This window comes from Rhineura floridana, chromosome 2 (genome assembly GCF_030035675.1).
Source record: "Rhineura floridana isolate rRhiFlo1 chromosome 2, rRhiFlo1.hap2, whole genome shotgun sequence".
NCBI classification, from domain to species: domain Eukaryota; kingdom Metazoa; phylum Chordata; class Lepidosauria; order Squamata; family Rhineuridae; genus Rhineura; species Rhineura floridana.
In genome coordinates this window covers 63,559,296-63,577,081 of record NC_084481.1, presented here as the reverse complement: position 1 = coordinate 63,577,081, position 17,786 = coordinate 63,559,296, and the positions used below count along the sequence as shown (strand labels likewise).

Here is a 17,786-nt window from a genome sequence, read left to right as displayed (position 1 = left end):
GGACAAGACAGATTTTACAATAGAGAAAAAGTTGAAATATTTAGGTATCATTATGACAAATAAAAATTCAAAGTTGTTTCATAATAATTATGAAAAATTATGGACAGAGATTAAGAAAGATTTGCTAAGATGGGATAAACTACAATTGTCATTAATGGGTAGAATATCTGTGATAAAAATGAATGTATTACCGAGAATGATGTTTTTGTTTCAAACAATACCTGTAATATCCTCTGATTTACCTTTTAAACAATGGCAAAAAGATATCTCTAAATTTGTATGGCAAGGAAAAAAACCAAGAGTTAAATTTAAACTACTACAAGATGCCAAAGAAAGAGGAGGACTGGGATTACCAAATCTGAGACTTTATTTTGCTGCCTGCTGTCTAGTCTGGATAAAGGAATGGATCTTATTGAGGAATAAAAGACTATTGGATTTGGAGGGCCATAATTTGAAGTGGGGATGGCATGGATATCTATGGTATGACAAAGTAAAAGTAAATGTAGACTTTAACAATCATTTTATAAGACGTCCTCTGTTGAAAATATGGAATAGATATAAACCAAGGTTTTATTCGAAAATACCATTATGTGTCTCAAGTCAAGAAGCGTTCTACAGAAGAGAAATGGCTGGAAAAGAGAAATGGTTAACTTATCAAAAACTATTAGAAAATGTACATGGAGAATATATAATGAAAGAGAGAGAACAACTGACAAAGGAAGGATATAGTTTTCAATGGTTTGCCTATTTACAATTGTTAGAAAGATATAAAATGGACAAGAAAATGTATGGGTTTGAAATAAGTAAATCTGATTTTGAAATAGGATTGTGTACAAATGATGAAAATATAATTGCGAAAATGTATAAACTCTTACTGAAAATGGATATGGAGGAAGAACAAGTAAAAGAGTGTATGGTAAAGTGGGCAAAAATTTTTGGTTATAACATACAAATGGATCAATGGGAAAATATGTGGAAAAAAGGCTTGAGATTTACACTATGCTATAATCTTAAAGAAAATTTCTATAAAATGATGTACCGTTGGTACATGACTCCAGAAAAGTTGTCAAAAATGTATAGTAATGTTTCTAATGTTTGTTGGAAATGTAAACAACAAGAAGGATCATTTTATCATATGTGGTGGCTGTGTAAAAAGGCAAAATCATTTTGGGCACAGATAGGTAGGAAGATGCAAAAAATTCTAAAGATAAATATTCAGTCAAAACCAGAATTTTTCTTATTGGGTTTTATGGATAAACAAATAGAAAAGAAATATGGAAGAATAATATTATATATGATTACGGCAGCAAGATTATTATATGCACAAAAGTGGAAAATGGAATCAACACCAACAACGGAAGAATGGCTATTGAAATTAATGGACTTAGTAGAAATGGATAAATTGACATGTCTACTTAGAGAAAAATCGACAGATACATTTCTTAAGGAATGGAAGCCTCTCTTAGACTTTTTGTTGAAAGATCAAAATAAAATGATGATATTGGGATTTGACGATTAACTAAGACAGCCTATGGAGAAAAGTGATCCTGTATGTATACATTAAGGGACAGGTTTGATGTATATTATATACTTATAGCTGATCTGCGACAAATCGGAAGTCAACTATTTTATTTTTATTTTTTTTGTTGTATTGTTATGTTTTTTTACTTTGTTTTGTTTGTCTTTTGAAAAATTTGAATAAAAATTATTAAAAAAAAAAGAGGGGGTGTTGCCTGAGAGGCTGGTTTCGACTCCACAATCCATGCCAGCATGGTGCATGGTCATGTTGCAGGGTGCATGGCCCATGATCCAATGCTAGCATGGATAGCAGAGCAGGAGCTACATCTACCCATCCCCAGCAGCAGAGGCCCCTCTCAGCCACAGGGGCCCTCGACCAATGCCTAACCTGGGCTCCCTCTGGCGCCAGGCCTGCTGTCAGGATCTGAACCCTTCAAAGGATGCAGTGGATCGCAGAAAAGTAAATAAACAGATGAAAAAAGTGAATTCAGCTTAAAATTGTTAAGTTAAACATTTCCGTTTCCAACTTCATCAGTAACACAAAGCAGTTATAGTTATAGCAGGCACTGATAGTCAGTGTTATGACACTGAGAATATTAAGGATGAGGAAAATGTTCAGAAAAATGGCATGCATTTTGCACAAAGAACCATGCAATGTTTAAAATATGGCTGCACTGAATAGTCATTCATTTTGATTTTAAAGTCAAAAGAAGTGCTTCAGTGGGCATTGAGCATTCAGGCTCAAGTTGAGGTCATGAGGGTGCTCAAGTTTTCAGTATATATCCATCTATTTTCTCTTGTCTGCAAAATATAATTTTCAGGCAAATGATGATTCATTGAATTATTGGTCCCTATAAACCTAAAATCTAATTAAGCATCTTTAGTTTCCTTTATATTTGTTACCTATAGGAACATGCTGACTCAATAGCTGCATGGAACAGAGGATCAGGATCAGGCCCTGCGCGTTGCTTCAAACAAAGCAGGAAATTACTGTTTTATTTTAAATCACATTTTTCATATATGTAATCTTACCAAACAGTGTGAACTCATTAGGAGTGTAGAACTGCTGCATTTTATGCTTCTAAGGGTATTTCATTAAATCCCTACTCTAATTTCATGAACACTAATTTATACTTGTACTTAAAGCATAATTCTGTAACACTGGTATAAGAAATCTCATATATTTGAGGAAGCCTACACAAATTTATATATTTAATGAAAAAATGACAGATCATGCAGTAAACATCTTCCTTCATCCATGAATTTGGCATACAGTATCAATTCATGCCCTCCATCTCAAGCAGAGAATGTACAATTCCTTGAAAATAAGTGGGACTCTAATTCAAAAATATTGAAGTGCTGTGGAAAGATGAGATTTTAAAGTTATAATCACGTAGAGTAAGTGTGCACAGAAGTAAATAGAGTATGACCAGTTAGATCTTGGGTGTTTACTGCAAGTCGGCAAAGATTTCTGACTCCAAAATGTTTAACGCTAGTAGCTATAAAAACCTTCCTTGCCCACCCCCCTAAATTAAGCTGCTGAAATGAAGAATGCTGGGAGGGTTGGGAACCAGGAGTGGACATTCGCCTGAATGGATTAAAAGATCAGTTCTGTTACTGAAAGAAAGAAACAATTCTGGGTTGCGCTGAGCGTGTGCTGAGACGCACCCTGCTCTTTGATCCTACGTCTGTTGTCATCAGAGAGAAGGCATTGGAGATTGATGTGCAGATGGAACACCAGATACTGAATATAGTAGCAGATGGCCAACTTCTGAGTTCTAAAGTACCTCTATACTCCACCATATTTTTGTCTAGGAGACAGTACGGCATTTTGCTTGTTCAGGCTACGTTCATTACAAGTGGTCTGGCTGTACAGTATGGTATCTGAGTTGTAGTCAGAGGATTACATGCAGAGGGTGAAGATAAACATAGTATTTTCATTCCTGGATCTGTCTAGAAGCACCTTCATTGTGCCCACACCTGGAAGAAAGAGATGAAGACAGAGATACTGAATAACTAGGGCCATATGTTATTGAATACTAACAGAGAGATCTGCCACAGAATCAATAGTGCAGGAAATGGCTGAGGCAGGACCTGGCTATTCCCAATCTCTTAAAACTGAATCATCTTGGGAAAGCCTGCCCTGTTTAATTCAGAGGCAACCTATTACCTGCCTTCAGCCTAGTAGGTTATGTGTTTTAAGTGGCAAGGAAGCCCCCTCCCACTCACAACCCCCAAGCCATAGCACTTTAGCACAACCCAACCCAGATGGCTATGCTCTACCTCCACTGTGGTAGGGCATATGCTTCTGAGCACCAATTGCTGGCAACCACATAAGGGTAGAGTGCTCTTGTGCTCAGGTCCTGCAGGTGGCCTTTCCATAGGCTTCTGGCTGACCACTGTAAAAACCAGATGCTGGACTAGATGGCCCACTGGCCTGATCCAGCAGGGTTCTTATTGTATTCTTATGTTAAGCATGTGACCAAGACAAGCAAAAAAGGTGATCCCAGAAGGGCTGGTCTAGGCAATTCCTGATCACTATAAAGGTGCCTGAGGTTAGTCCCATTGGCTCTCTGTTTTGTGACCATCTATGTAGCTGGTATCAACCATGCCAATATTATATTGCCCCCCAGATAAAATACAGAGTAGGCGGGGGGAAACTGTGTACCAAACCCAGTCAGGTCTGCTGGTAAAAAAATACCTACCTGGTGACCAATCTTATTTATACTTCTACCTTGGTAGAAGAGGTGAGCACTCTGGTGAGCAGCAAGAATAAAGAAACCAAAGAATGGTCAGTGTGCATTTATATAGCACATAGGCCTTACACTTTCTAGTCAATGTACACATGTATTTGTGTCTTACACTTGTTTCCCACCTTCCCCCCAAGCATGAACAATGCTGTCCCCGACTCCAAAACCCCGGAAGGCCATGGGAAAGGCCGAACATGCCTATTTTGGAAAAGTCCAGTATTAGAAGAGTCAAGCTTTGGGCGGGCGGGGGGGGGGAAGCTCAGCATGCATTGGCTAGTACCTGCAACACCAACAACTCCAAAAATAATCTCTAGAGCTGTTTTGTCCTTTTAAAAAGCTCCTTTTAATATAAGTTGATGAACAAACAGATATATGAAAAAACATCCATGTGGTGTTTTAAATTGTTTTTAAAGCAGACAGCCCACTCAAAAGTAAGAACCTACTTCAGCACTGGGTACAGATGCTAGAACTGTCTAATGTAACTTACTGAGTACATTTTCTGTGGAAGCGCTTTTATTTTGGCTCTGATTACATAGATGTTTGGTTGATTGAACTCAATGTTTCTTTGGAGAAAAAGGAGCTCATTGGGAAGTTCAAGAATTTAGCTACATCATTTTCAAACACATTATCAAAGGAAAATAATGGTTTCTGTATCCATATTTATTGCTGTAGGCAATAGATAAGGGGACTGTAATACAATCTCCATAGTCTCCAAGGTAGCAAGAGAAGCTATGTACATGCACTGGTAGAATACATTTTAGGTTCGATCACTTTGAAAGCCCTATAATAGAGGCATGCACATACTGTGGGGTAACAAAGTTGTTTTCTTCAACATGAACAAACAGCTCAGTTAGCAATGGCATCTAACATTGATTTTGCTACTCTGGTTGTGGACTCCTGTAGAGTGCTTTTAACTAATAGAAAAGAGAAATGCACTGAACATCTACTGCATAATTTTGCAGTCCAGATGTCTGACAAGAACAGGGGTGTCAATGACTAATTTATCTTTTTCTGGTGCCATTAAACAAACTCCAAATCATGCTCTGCAAAAGATTTGTTGCCTCATAGTATGTGGTATCTGTCCTGCAAATGATTTGATTTTGCATGCTCTAGATTTGATGGTAATTTGGAATGTACGCTAAGTCCCAGTCCACAGTTTGCCTTAACCTTGCCTGAAGAATTAATCGACCAGCTAGGAACATAGGAAGGTGCCTGATACCATGTCAGACGGTTTGCATATCTAGCACAGCATTGTCTGCTTTGGCTGGGAATGGGCTTTCCAGAATCTGGGGCAGAGGTCTTTCTGTCACCAGCTACCTGATTGCTTTTTCTTGAGATGTTGGGGATTGAACTCGGGATTTTGTTGGCATAGAAGACATGTGCTGTAGTACTTGAGCTCCCTCCCCCATTTACAAGGGACAAGTAGGATTGCAGAAGAACCAGCCCATATTATTCAAAAGAGAGTTCAAGCAAGTTGTATTCCTGTTCACAGTTCCATTCCATGCCTAGGACCCTGAACTCACCACTGAGTGCATGTACAGTGACTTTTCATCATTTCTATGATGTTGTCCTCTGAAAGCATTCAATTCCTCTTCTTACTTTTAAATCACCTTTGAGTCCACAGGAAAGAGCCAAATGCTTCTGAGGCCAGTCAAGTTTTCCCTAGGGCCGCCGTATCACTGCCCAGGGGATAAATCCTGGAAATCCTGGTGATGGCCCACATGAGGTCCAGTAATATTGGTGGGGCTAGCAGATACAATGCATTCCTGTCACATGTAAAAGCTCCTACTCCTTGCAGATCTGGATGCAGAGAAGAGCCAATCAGGTGGCAAGCAACGAGCTCCCGGCAGAAGAGCAGGGTCAAGCAGAGGGGTGGACCTGGTCTTTATAATGCTGCTTGCAAGCAGTGGTGCCTCTGCTCCAGTCTTCCTTGGTGGTGGCACCACACAGCCAAAGCTCCAGCACAGGGAGACGCTCCTCCAGATATTACAAAGAAAGGAACAGCAGTCTAATTGACAATCAGACAAGATGCTTTTTTCTTTTAAGTTCCCTGAGGCCAGTACAAGAATTGGCCCAGGCCTTTGCTGTTTACATTCTGTGTTTACTTTAGAAGCATAGGAAGCTACCTTTTACTGACTCCCGAGTCAGTATTGGTCCATCTAGTTTAGCATTGTGCACACTGACTGGCAGCAGCTCTCCAAGGTGTCAGAAAAGGGTCTTTTCCAGCCCTTTCTGGAGATACCAAGGATTGAACCTGGAACCTTCAGCATGCAAAGCAGATGCTCTGCCACTGGCATACAGTTCTTCCAGAAAAGCTGACTTGCAAATTAAAATACAAGGGAGCAGGGATCTGCCTCTGCATGTTAGTGCCCAGAACCTCACCTTAGCACCCTCTAGCTGTGAGGCAAGCAGTTTGGGGCTTTCGGTACAGTAGCCCATACTAACAAAGTACAAAGTTACTTTCTCTCTAATATGTATTCTATAACATGAGTAAGTGATTCCTTAAGGCTTTTTTCCGTCCACCTCTCTTCCCCCCTGTCCCCTGTTTCTTTCTCTCCTTCACTGTTATCGGTATCTGGACTCATGCAGAACCGTAAAGCAAAGAATGGATCCCTTTGTGTAAACTTTCTGACAGAAGTATTCCAGCAACTTAAAGGGAAAAAAGAAAGCCTCGTTTATTTCCCTGCTCATTTTGTGTCACTCATCAATCGAACAGGAGACAACTCATTTCATTTCTGTGACACGCCATGATGGACTTGTGTTGCAACCCTGACTTATTTTGAGAACTTCAATTTCTCAAGCTGAAAGCTTGAATGTCCCATGCTTGGAAGGGCTATTGATCTGATGGAGATGGACAGCTCAAGAGGAACGGAAACATTCCTTACAGCACTTTTTCACTGACCACTTCATAATGTAGACTTTCTTGGTATTTGTTGACATCAGTTTTTTTTATTTCTGATGTCCTTTTGCTGATTTCTGCTTTGTTCTTAGTTTGTATTGACAACCACATTCTCACAAGTACACACCCATCTCTGCATCCATAGTGCAAAGTTTCTTCAAGAACCTATTATTTTAAATATATATATATACACGTTACCTATTATACTTGGAAATGGTTGATTTAGCTGGGATAAAAGTTACTCTTGTACACCCATTATTTGCAAATTTGAATTACATAAAGTAGCCAGATTCAGCATCTTCAGCATCCTGTGTGGAATCAACCTGCTCCCTCCCTATTGTCAATACCAGAGATAAAAAAGAGACATGGATGAGCACCATCTTGGCAATAGGACTTGGCAGTCTGCCATTTTGGGGATCTGGCACCACCTGCTCCTGCCAGCCACTAATTATTCCCTTTCCAAAATGCCCCACTCCTATTGTTGACCAGATGTTAATTCTAATTATCAGGAATTCTTGAGTTTACATTCAGGATGTATCTCCATGTAGGCTGATGGAAACCATCTCCCCGAATATCTAATGATTCAACTGTTTCCCCAGTCTGTTTGTGCAAGTAAGCTTTGGTTTGGAAGAAAAAGTAATAGCAGCAGGTCGGCAGGGTAGCCTGATCCTGGTGCGCCTGACCAGGTGTACTCTAGGACGTTACTGAATCTTGCTGAACGTTATGAGTCCTATTGAATGTGAAGCAGAAATGAGATGGTGATGAGGACCAGCTGCATGACAGTCCATGGGCTGATGATGGTGATGATACTTATTCAGAAGCACAATGCAGGTTTCAGATGCCACTTCGACCACTTTTCACAAAAGCGGGTTATCCTGCTCAGTTAAAATGGTTGAATAGATTTTGTGGTGCTGGAGAAGCTTAACAGTGCAATTCTACTCAGAAGTAAGTTCCACTGTGTTTAGTGGGGCTAACTCCCAGGAACATCTGCATAGGATTGCAGGCTAAAACTTCTTTTCTTGACTTATTCATACATCCAGGTACATCTCTTGATTTCTATATACTTGATGACTAGCAGCTGAATATGTGAGTACGTGCCATGCTTCAGATGGTGTCCAGCCGATAGGAATACTCTGTCTGAGGTATTATAACACTGAAGGCAGCTTTGTGGCTCAGCATGATCCTAGGTATATGATACCTCTAGCACAGGGGTCACCAATCCATTGCCTATAGGTACCATGATGCCCTCAATGGCCTTTAGTGATGACCCTCTGAGCTTTTTTTTTTTTAAAGGAAGTCTCTAGTCTTCCCAGAAAGGATGGAGAAAAAATGTGCAGGTACCCTTCTAAGCAATCTTTGTGAAATGAGCTAGCCTGGCTGCTCATTATTAGCAGCGTGTCAGTATTATTAGCCAATGAGTGAAGTGCATCACAGAGTTATGATGGATAAGTGAATTGTTTGGACACCAGGCAATAGGAATCCCTGGGGTCCTAAACGGCTGCTCTTTTGCCCTCCCTTTTAGTGCACTTTTCCTGCTTCTGTCTTTTAAATTTCCATAGTATGTCCTTTTTCCTAGGAAATAAATAAATATAAATAAATAAATTTAATTTTTGTGTCGCCTATCTGGCCGAAGCCACTCTAGGCGACGTACAAACTAAAATTCAGTAAATTACAATACAATACAGATAAAATACAATAAAATCAGAACGATCATTAATCACAGCAGCATGAAATCAGTTAGGGCGATCAATAGATAATAAAATATCCCAAAAAAGTTAGCCCTCCACGGAATTCCTGAAGGCCTGTCCAAAAAGCCAAGTTTTTAATGCCCGGTGAAATATATCCAGGGAAGGGGCATGGCGAAGATCGAATGGGAGGGAGTTCCAGAGAGTGGGGGCCGCCACTGAAAATGCCCTCTTTCTAGTCCCTACCAACCTAACTGTTTTCGTTGGTGGGACTGAGAGAAGGCCCTGTGTGGCTGATCTGGTTGGGCGGCTTAATTTGTGGTACTGGAGGCGCTCCTTCAGATAAACTGGGCCGAGACCGTATAGGGATTTAAAGGTTAATACCAACACCTTGAATTGGGCCCGGAAAACAACTGGCAGCCAATGTAGGTGAAATAATACTGGCGTGATGTGATCACGGCGGCGGCTGTTTGTAAGCAACCGAGCCGCCACATTCTGCACCAGTTGTAGTTTCCGGACCGTTTTCAAGGGTAACCCCACGTAGAGCGCATTGCAGTAGTCTAATCGAGAGGTGACCAGGGCGTGTACCACCAGTGGGAGCTGATGAATAGGGAGGTAGGGTTGCAGCCTCCGTATGAGATGTAATTGGTACCAAGCTGCCCGGCTCACTGCCGAAATCTGAGCCTCCATGGACAGCCTGGAATCAAGAACCACCCCGAGGCTGCGGACCTGATCTTTCAGGGGTAAACTCACCCCATTAAACTGTAGGTCAACAGCACCCAACCTCCCCCTGTCACCCACAAGTAGCACCTCGGTCTTATCAGGATTGAGCTTCAGTCTGTTCCTTCCCATCCATCCACTCACGGATTCCAGGCACTTGGACAAGGTCTCCACAGCCATCTCTGGTGAAGATTTAAAGGAGAGATAGAGCTGTGTGTCATCTGCATATTGATGACATCGCAGCCCAAAACTCCTGATGATAGCTCCCAGCGGCTTTACATAGATGTTAAATAGCATGGGAGAGAGGATGGAACCCTGTGGCACTCCGCATGTGAGGGGCCAAGGGTCTGAAACCTCATCTCCCAATGCTACCTGTTGATGCCTGTCAGAGAGAAAGGAACGGAACCACTGCAAAACAGTGCCTCCTATTCCCAATCCTTCCAGGCGATCCAACAAGATACCGTGGTCGACGGTATCAAAAGCTGCCGAGAGATCCAGGAGGACAAGAAAGGTGGATTCTCCCCCGTCTAATGCCCTCCTCATATCATCCACCAGAGCGACCAAGGCTGTTTCAGTACTATGTCCAGTCCTGAAACCCGATTGGTATGGATCCAAATAATCCGTTTCATCCAAGTGTGCTGCCAACTGGCCAGCCACCACTCGCTCAATGATCTTCCCCAAACATGGCAGATTTGAAATGGGGCGAAAGTTGTTCAAGACTTTGGGATCCAAGGAGGCCTTTTTCAAAATAGGTTTTATAATTGCCCCCTTGAGGGCTGGTGGCAAAACACCCTCCTTCAAGGATGCATTTACCACCGCCCTGATCCCTTCGCCTAATTTCTCCCTACATTTCATAAGAAACCATGATGGGCAAGGATCAATCAGACAGGTGGTAGGCTTTACCGTTGAAAGCACCTTGTCCACATCCTCAGAAGGGAGAGGCTGGAACCGATCCCACAGAACCGGACTGCAATTGGTCAACTCTGGATCCCCCACTGCATACACAGCGTACGGAATCGAGTTCTTCAGGTGCTCGACTTTATCAGCAAAGTGCTTTGCCAATTTGTCACAGGAAGCCTTAGAATGTTCCAAGGGTTCCTGAGCAACTGGACCGACCAGGCTTCGGACCACTTGGAACAGCTTCCTGGGACAGCACTCTGCGGATGCAATAGAGGCAGCAAAGAAATCCTTCTTTGTTGCCCTCACTGCCACCTGGTAGGCAGCTATTGCTGCTCTAAGCTGTGTCCGAGCATCTTCAGAACGGGATTTTTGCCACCGGCGCTCTAATCATCTCACCTCCTGCCTCAGACTACGCAACCGGGGTGTATACCACGGAGCCGTCTGAGTCCTATTCAGGGGGAGAGGACGTTTCGGAGCCACCCGGTCTCATGCCCTGGTGATTCCCTCATTCCACTCCATCACCAGGGTTTCGACCGGGCGACCTTCAGCAGGTTCCAATTCCCCCAGCGCAGTCAGGAATCCCTCTGGATCCATCAGGCGCCTAGGGCGGACCATTCTAATAGGTCCTTTACCCCTGTGGAGGGAGTGTGGCATCGAGATGTCAAAATTCACCAGATAGTGATCTGACCATGACACGGGGGTAAAAGAAATAGCCTCCAACTTCAGAACACTTCCTACCGCTCCCAGGACAAATACAAGGTCGAGAGCATGACCGGCTACATGGGTGGGCTCAGTATTATTAAGGTGCAGTTCCCAGGAAGCCATGGTTTCCAGGAAATCCCGAGGGGCTCCACTGAGGGTGGTCTCAGCATGCATGTTGAAATCCCCCAGTACTAAAAGCTCTGGGGTCAACGCTCGTACATCCGAGACCACCTCGAGCACCTGGGACAGGGAATCTGCCGTGCAGTGGGGCGGGCGGTACATGAGCAAGATCCCCAAACTGCCCTTCGGGCCCAACCTCCAGTACATGCAATCAACAACCTTGGTCCTTGGGAGCGGAGGCCTGGTGAAAATCAAAGACTCCCGGTAGATGACTGCCACTCCCCCTCCCCGCTTACCTACCCTCGGTTGCTGTGCATAATAGAAACCCGGCGGACACATGGCCTTAAGGATGGGAGCTGAGGCCTCGTCCAGCCAGGTCTCCGTGATACACACCAGGTCTGCGCACTCATCCAGTATCATATCATGGATGACAGATGTTTTTTGTGTCACAGACCTGGCATTACACATCAGCAATCGAAGGTCGGTAGGAATCCTGCTTCCCCCAGTTAACTTCTGGTTTTGGGCAGACCTGGAACACGGGATAGGTATTATGCATCTATCCCGTGTTCCTCTAAATTGACATGGTCTGCCCCTAGCATCAATCCGGCACCTGCCGCCCAAACTTGGTATAGCTTGGCCCCTCTCCTTCTCTGTTTCATCCCTCCTTGGTTTGCACTTGCCCCTATCCCTAATTGCCTGCTGGACAGGCCTATCTTAAACCAGGAACCAGGATACATCTTTCCTATGACAGGTTCACTTGAGAACAGATGGTCCCTAGAAGTTATTTTCTGAAAGCACTCCCACATAATAAGTTTGTGTGAATGTTAAAGAATCCTCTTCTGGGTACAGGATGTCAACCTATGCTTTGGTTTACGGTTGACATTGGGAAAAATCTGGGTTCTTGTGCCTATAACAGCTGTATGGAAGACAGAAACTCAACAGGTCAAGCCTTTTCTAGTATGGAAGTAGAATTATGGGAAGTTTCACCATGTGTACTCTCTAATTTTCTGTTATTCCACAGCTCCATGGCAGCTTTTTGTGTTATGCCACAGCCTATAGCAGTCATTTTGTGACTGCTGCCCCCAGCACTATCTCAAAATTTAAAATGTGCCCTCTGGTCCAAAAAGGCTGGTGATCCCTGCTATAGCATATATTTGTTGTGGGTTCTTAATGGAACATCCAGTGTGCCTTAAATGTTTCAAGCCAAAGGTCAAGGAAAAGAAGGATACAGTTCTACAAAAATCTCTGTGATTTATACAGCCATGACAGTGGATTTTTTGCATTCCTCGATGTTAAATTAAAAACACCCCCCTGCCGTTCCGCTGCTTCCCATAAGCTCATTTCAAAACTGTACAAAACTTACAGTCTTTAACTCAGAAACGCTTGCTTAACAACCCTCTTAAGTTTTCATGGCAATAGACAAAACACTCAGAGAGGATTGAGGTTTCAAAGTGTAAGACAAGAGAAAGAAAATCCAGACCCGTGCTGGACTTTTATCTGTCAGTGGTCTCATAATATATTGAAATTAATTAAAAATCAGCCATGTTCACAGAGTACCTGTAATCCTATTACTGACCTTAACCTGTACTCTAACCTTCATCTTCTCCAGTTTAAAAGTTAAAAAAATGAGTGGCTAATTTTTAATTAATTTAAGAAATTTAACATTGAAATGTATTATAGTGTTGGGCATTCTCAGTAAGAACCGTCAATGTTCTAAATGCCAGACTCACAGCTGTTTGGCTTGGCTAATCAGGTGGTCACACCCACACCAGGCATTTATTCCACTTTAAACTGTCATGGCTTCCCCCAAAGAATCCTGGAAAGTGTAGTATGTGAAGGGTGCTGAGAGTTAGGAAATTCCTATTGCCCTGACAAAGCTCCAGTGGCCAGAGTGGTTTAACATCTCTTCCAGGGATTGTAGCTCTGTGAGGGGAATAGGGCCTCTCCTAGCAACTCTCAGCATCCTTCACAAACTACATTTCCCAGGATTCTTTGGGGGAAGCCATGACTCTCTAAAGTGAAATAAAGGTCTAGTGTGGATGTGGCTAGGGACAGCTTTGGTGTAAATGTGGGTGGGATACCACATTATTTATTTATTATTATTTATTTATTACATTTATACCCAGCCTTTCTTTTCATGATAGAAATCCAAGTTGGCTTACATATGGTTCCCGGGCAGTCTCCCATCCAGGCACTGATCAGACCTGATCCTGCTCAACTTTACCAGGGTGCTGGCTACATGTGCCTTCAGACCATAGCCTGGGACAATGTGCCTGCTGTAGAATAAAAAGGTGGGGGAAACCCTGAAAAATAATTATACTGTTCACAATGTTTTCCTTTGGAAAGGAAGGGGGCTTTCCCCTCCACCCAGTGTCCACCCACCCAATTCCTCTCCTTCCACTTCCTCTCCCTTTGACCTTTCTCCCTTCCCCTCTCCCTTCTCCCCCTCCCCCTTCTCCCCTCCCCCACTTCCCATTCCTGCCCTCCTCCTCCCCTCCCTGCCCCTCCCCTAGGTCAGTTTCACCTATCCTAAGCATGATTGTACAGAAGTAAATCCCACTGAACTCAATACGCATGAAAATTATCAAATCTGCCCTTCCCTCTTCCTCCCTTCTATTCCCTCCCTTTTGTCCCCTCCCTCCCCCTTTCTTCACCCCTCCCTCCCCTTCCAATCCTCTCCCCCTCCTTCCCCCTCTCCCTCCTTCCCTCTCCTGTCCCCTCGCCTTTGTTCTCCATGGTCAGTTTTACCTATCCTACGCATGATTGCACGGGAGTAAATCCCACTGAACGCAGTAAACATGCAAATGATCAAATCTGCCCTCCCCCTCCTGCCAGCTCACATCCCCCTTCTCCCCTCTGCCCTTCCTCCCCATCCCCCATGGTCAGTTTCACCTATCCTAAGCATAATTGCAGGGTAGTAAATCCCATTGAACTCAATAAGCATGCAAATGATCAATCTATTCTCAACAAACTTGCACAGGATCCCATTTCTTACCTCCTGGATTAAAAAGCAGAGAAAGTCACTGATAGGCAAAAAAAGTTTAAGAACGTACCTATAGCCCACAGATATTTCTATCCAACTTTAAAAAGCAGGGAAATTGGGCAGCTATAGTGAATGCACCAGGGGAGCAGGAGACCTGACCTCCTCTCTGAGATATTGTACTGCCCTACAAATTTGTCAAAATGCAAACACAATTTGGGTTGGTCTTTCACAGGCCAATCCACTTCCTGTTTAGCTTGGAAGAATTTGGTAACATATGCCTCTGAGCATATGGTGAGTGGTGGCAACACTTGCAATCAGCCCAAATAATAGAAACAAGACATGTGCTGTGCTGATCTTGTTTTAGCAGGGAAGAAGCAACAATATTAAGACAGTTGATACATTTCAGTTGGTCACTTTAAATATGTTTGATTTACTTTGCAATTTTAGTGAGTTTCCTATAGTAAATAATTTTCTTTTGCTTCTGTTTCTGTGAATTTGTGAAGTACAGCAACACTTTGCAAAATTTACACTAAAAAAATTCAAAAACAATTGTTGATCCCACTGACTATTCTGCAGAATAATCTCCAATGGACATGAGAAGTGTCTCAGTTTGCACAAGATGAAACAGTGGGAGGTAAAACATATTCTAGCAAATTTCTAGATGTGCTCTATGTTTTTAATTGACCATGCCCACCTTTCCTAAGTAGAGTGGTTTAAGCATAGCAGGCTAAAAATATGCATCTTGGGCAGGCCAAGTTTGTTTTTTCCAACAGCTAGATTCATTGCTTAAGTAGCAACATATTGTAATCAGTCTGATTTTATATCAAACTGCAGTTTCAGAATTCAACTGTTAATGAACCCCAAATAGGAAGAGAACATAACCTCCAGTTTGAAACACAAAAGGCTGTCTTCACTATCATATGACCTTCAGCAATAAAAAGGCTTTGAAATTAGTAAAAATAAATTTGACACAGATTTCTAAGATGAATAATGCGAGAAATACAATTTTCTAGATTAGATGCTCTGTAGAAACAGTAGTAACACAGGAAAGAAGCAAAGTATGAATAACCACCCTGGGCTCCTGCTGGGAGGAAGGGCGGGATATAAATCAAATAATAAATAAATAAACAAACACCAACAAACATATAAAAATGTAATTTTCCATCTTTGAAGATGGCAGGTGTTGCCACCACTCACCATATGCTCAGAGGCACATGTTACCTAATTCTTCCAAGCCACATAGGAAGTGGATTAGACTGTGAAAGACCAACCCAAATTGTGTTTGCATTTTTATGAATTTGTAGGGCAGTACAATATCTCAGAGAGGACAGCAGATTTCCTGCTTGCTCCCCTGGTGCATTCACTATAGCTGCCCAATTTCCCTGCTTTTTAAAGTTTGATAGAAATATCTGTTGGCTATAGGTATGTTCTTAAACCGCAAGGGTTTTTTTTTGCCTATTAGTGAATTTTTACTACAGGCCTGTTGCTGTTATCATCAACATGTTTTGTAAATAAGCTGTATAAGGATACACACACACACACACACAACTCATGCCTTAAGTACAGAGCCACTTCTGTGGGCCTATAATATATAAATATACAATTTGATAGTTGAAAGATCTGGAAAGAAAATTGTTCTCACATAAATGCCAGTTCAGTTCTATTTTGTCACAGCAGGCTAGCCTATCCACTGGTTTCCTCTAAAAGCCAAACACCATTCAATCCAAGCTACTGCTGCCTTGTTAATTACTTGAAAGCACACACAAAAAAGCCCAGAAAAACAAAACAGCTATTAAAGCTTTTCATGATACTGATAGGAACCTTGTTGGTGAAACTGAGGTATGATCTAGTCTTGGACCCTGGCTTTGTCACCATGGTTTAAAGACACTGTTTATATATATTTTTCAGACTCTTTTATAGTTGTATTTTATTTCCAGTGATTTTTGTTGACCTTTTAAATGCATAAAGTTTGCCTTTTTTGTTGGTGCTGCAGAAATTGCTCTTCTTCAAGTAAAGTGCTAAGGTCATTAGAGATGAGAGTCCAGGTAGCCTATGGTCATCAGTTATAAGAAGAGCCCTGTTAGATCAGGCCAAAGACTCATCTAGTCCAGAATTCCGTTCTTACTAGGGCTGTGCACAGTACCCAATACCTGACCCATGGTTCCGATCTGGGGGTCTTCAGGCCAAGCCACCCTAGGTTGATTTTGGAACCACCCCCTTTCCAACCTCAGATTCACTCCATAATAAGTTTCAGGACAGGCTACTGTTAAATTAGGGGTTTAAAACCCTAATTAAACATGTAGCAGGGAGAGTGGCAGGGAAAGGAGACCTTGTGTCTCCTCCTCCTCACAACGTAGACAGGGGTCAATTCTGCATAGGGATGGGGAAAAATATTTGCTAAATGTAGGGTTGCCAGGTCAGAAGCATCCCAAAACCTGAGATTTGAGGGGTGGGCCCTAGTGATGTCATGGAGGCGGGCCCAAATGATGTCACGGGTGGGCCCGAATGATGTCACAGGGCGGGCCCGAGTGATGTTATTAAGCATGATACATTAAGCATCAATCACAGTTGCTTGGAGCATACAATTAAAAAAAATATCGGATTGGAAATTAAAATAGAAATCTTAGCTAAAAGATGGAGCCTGGGTAGGGAACATTTAATCTAGCCTACTTGCTTTTGGCAAGAAGGGTTTAAGTGCCTTCAGGCCAGGCCAGTCACCAGAAGGCCACTGTAGGGACAAAGGAGCCTAGTGTTGTGGAGATGTTAGATGGGAGCATTGGGGAGTAAAGATGGATGTTCCTGAAGGCTACAATTCTAAACACACTTACTTAAGGGATTAAGCCCCATAGAACTCAACAGGACTGACTTCAGAGTAGATATAGTTTGGATTGTGCTGTTGGTAAACCTTGACTAGGGATCCTCTACAAAGACATCCATATCCAAGCAGGGTTGGCACCCCCTGCCCTTATCTTTTAACATGGCTGCTCCAAACATCTTTACAGATTTGACCCTTCACTTCAGAAAGAGGTCTGAGAAATGAGTAAGAAGTATCTTTTAAAATTCTTTTCAATTCACTGTTGAATGCACATCATACCTAGGGCAGATCCACACCATTCATTTAAAGCACATGCAACACCCATTTGAAGCACATGAATCCCACCACAGAATCATGGGAACTGCAGCTTGTTAAGAGTGGTGAGAACTATAACTGTGAGGGGGAAACGACACTTCCCAGGATTCTTTAGGGGAAGTTGTGCGCTTTAAATGCGAGTTGGATGTGCTTTAAACGTATTGTGTGAATCCACTTAATAAATTTTGCCTGCATGTAAATTGTTTTAATTAATTTTTCAAAATGGAAATGAGCTGTAAACTGTAGTGGGTGACCATGGGCTACTCACCATCTCTCAGCCTATCTGCCCCTCAGGATGAAAACAATGGAGAACCATGACCACCCCAAGGCATACTTAAAATGTAGAGGAAGTATTGTACAACCATAGTGTGAAATCGGA

At 42.5% G+C, this 17,786-nt stretch overlaps 1 long non-coding RNA gene across 1 annotated transcript in view; it reads right to left on the bottom strand.

Moving 5' to 3' along the window:
- Positions 1-3,384: 3,384 nt before the first annotated feature.
- LOC133378156 (uncharacterized) overlaps positions 3,385-17,786 on the bottom strand; it is a 69,533-nt gene continuing 55,131 nt past the window's right edge. Inside the window, exon 3 of the long non-coding RNA XR_009760883.1 lies at positions 3,385-3,498. This is a non-coding gene — a long non-coding RNA (uncharacterized LOC133378156). The remainder of the gene's footprint in view (positions 3,499-17,786) is intronic.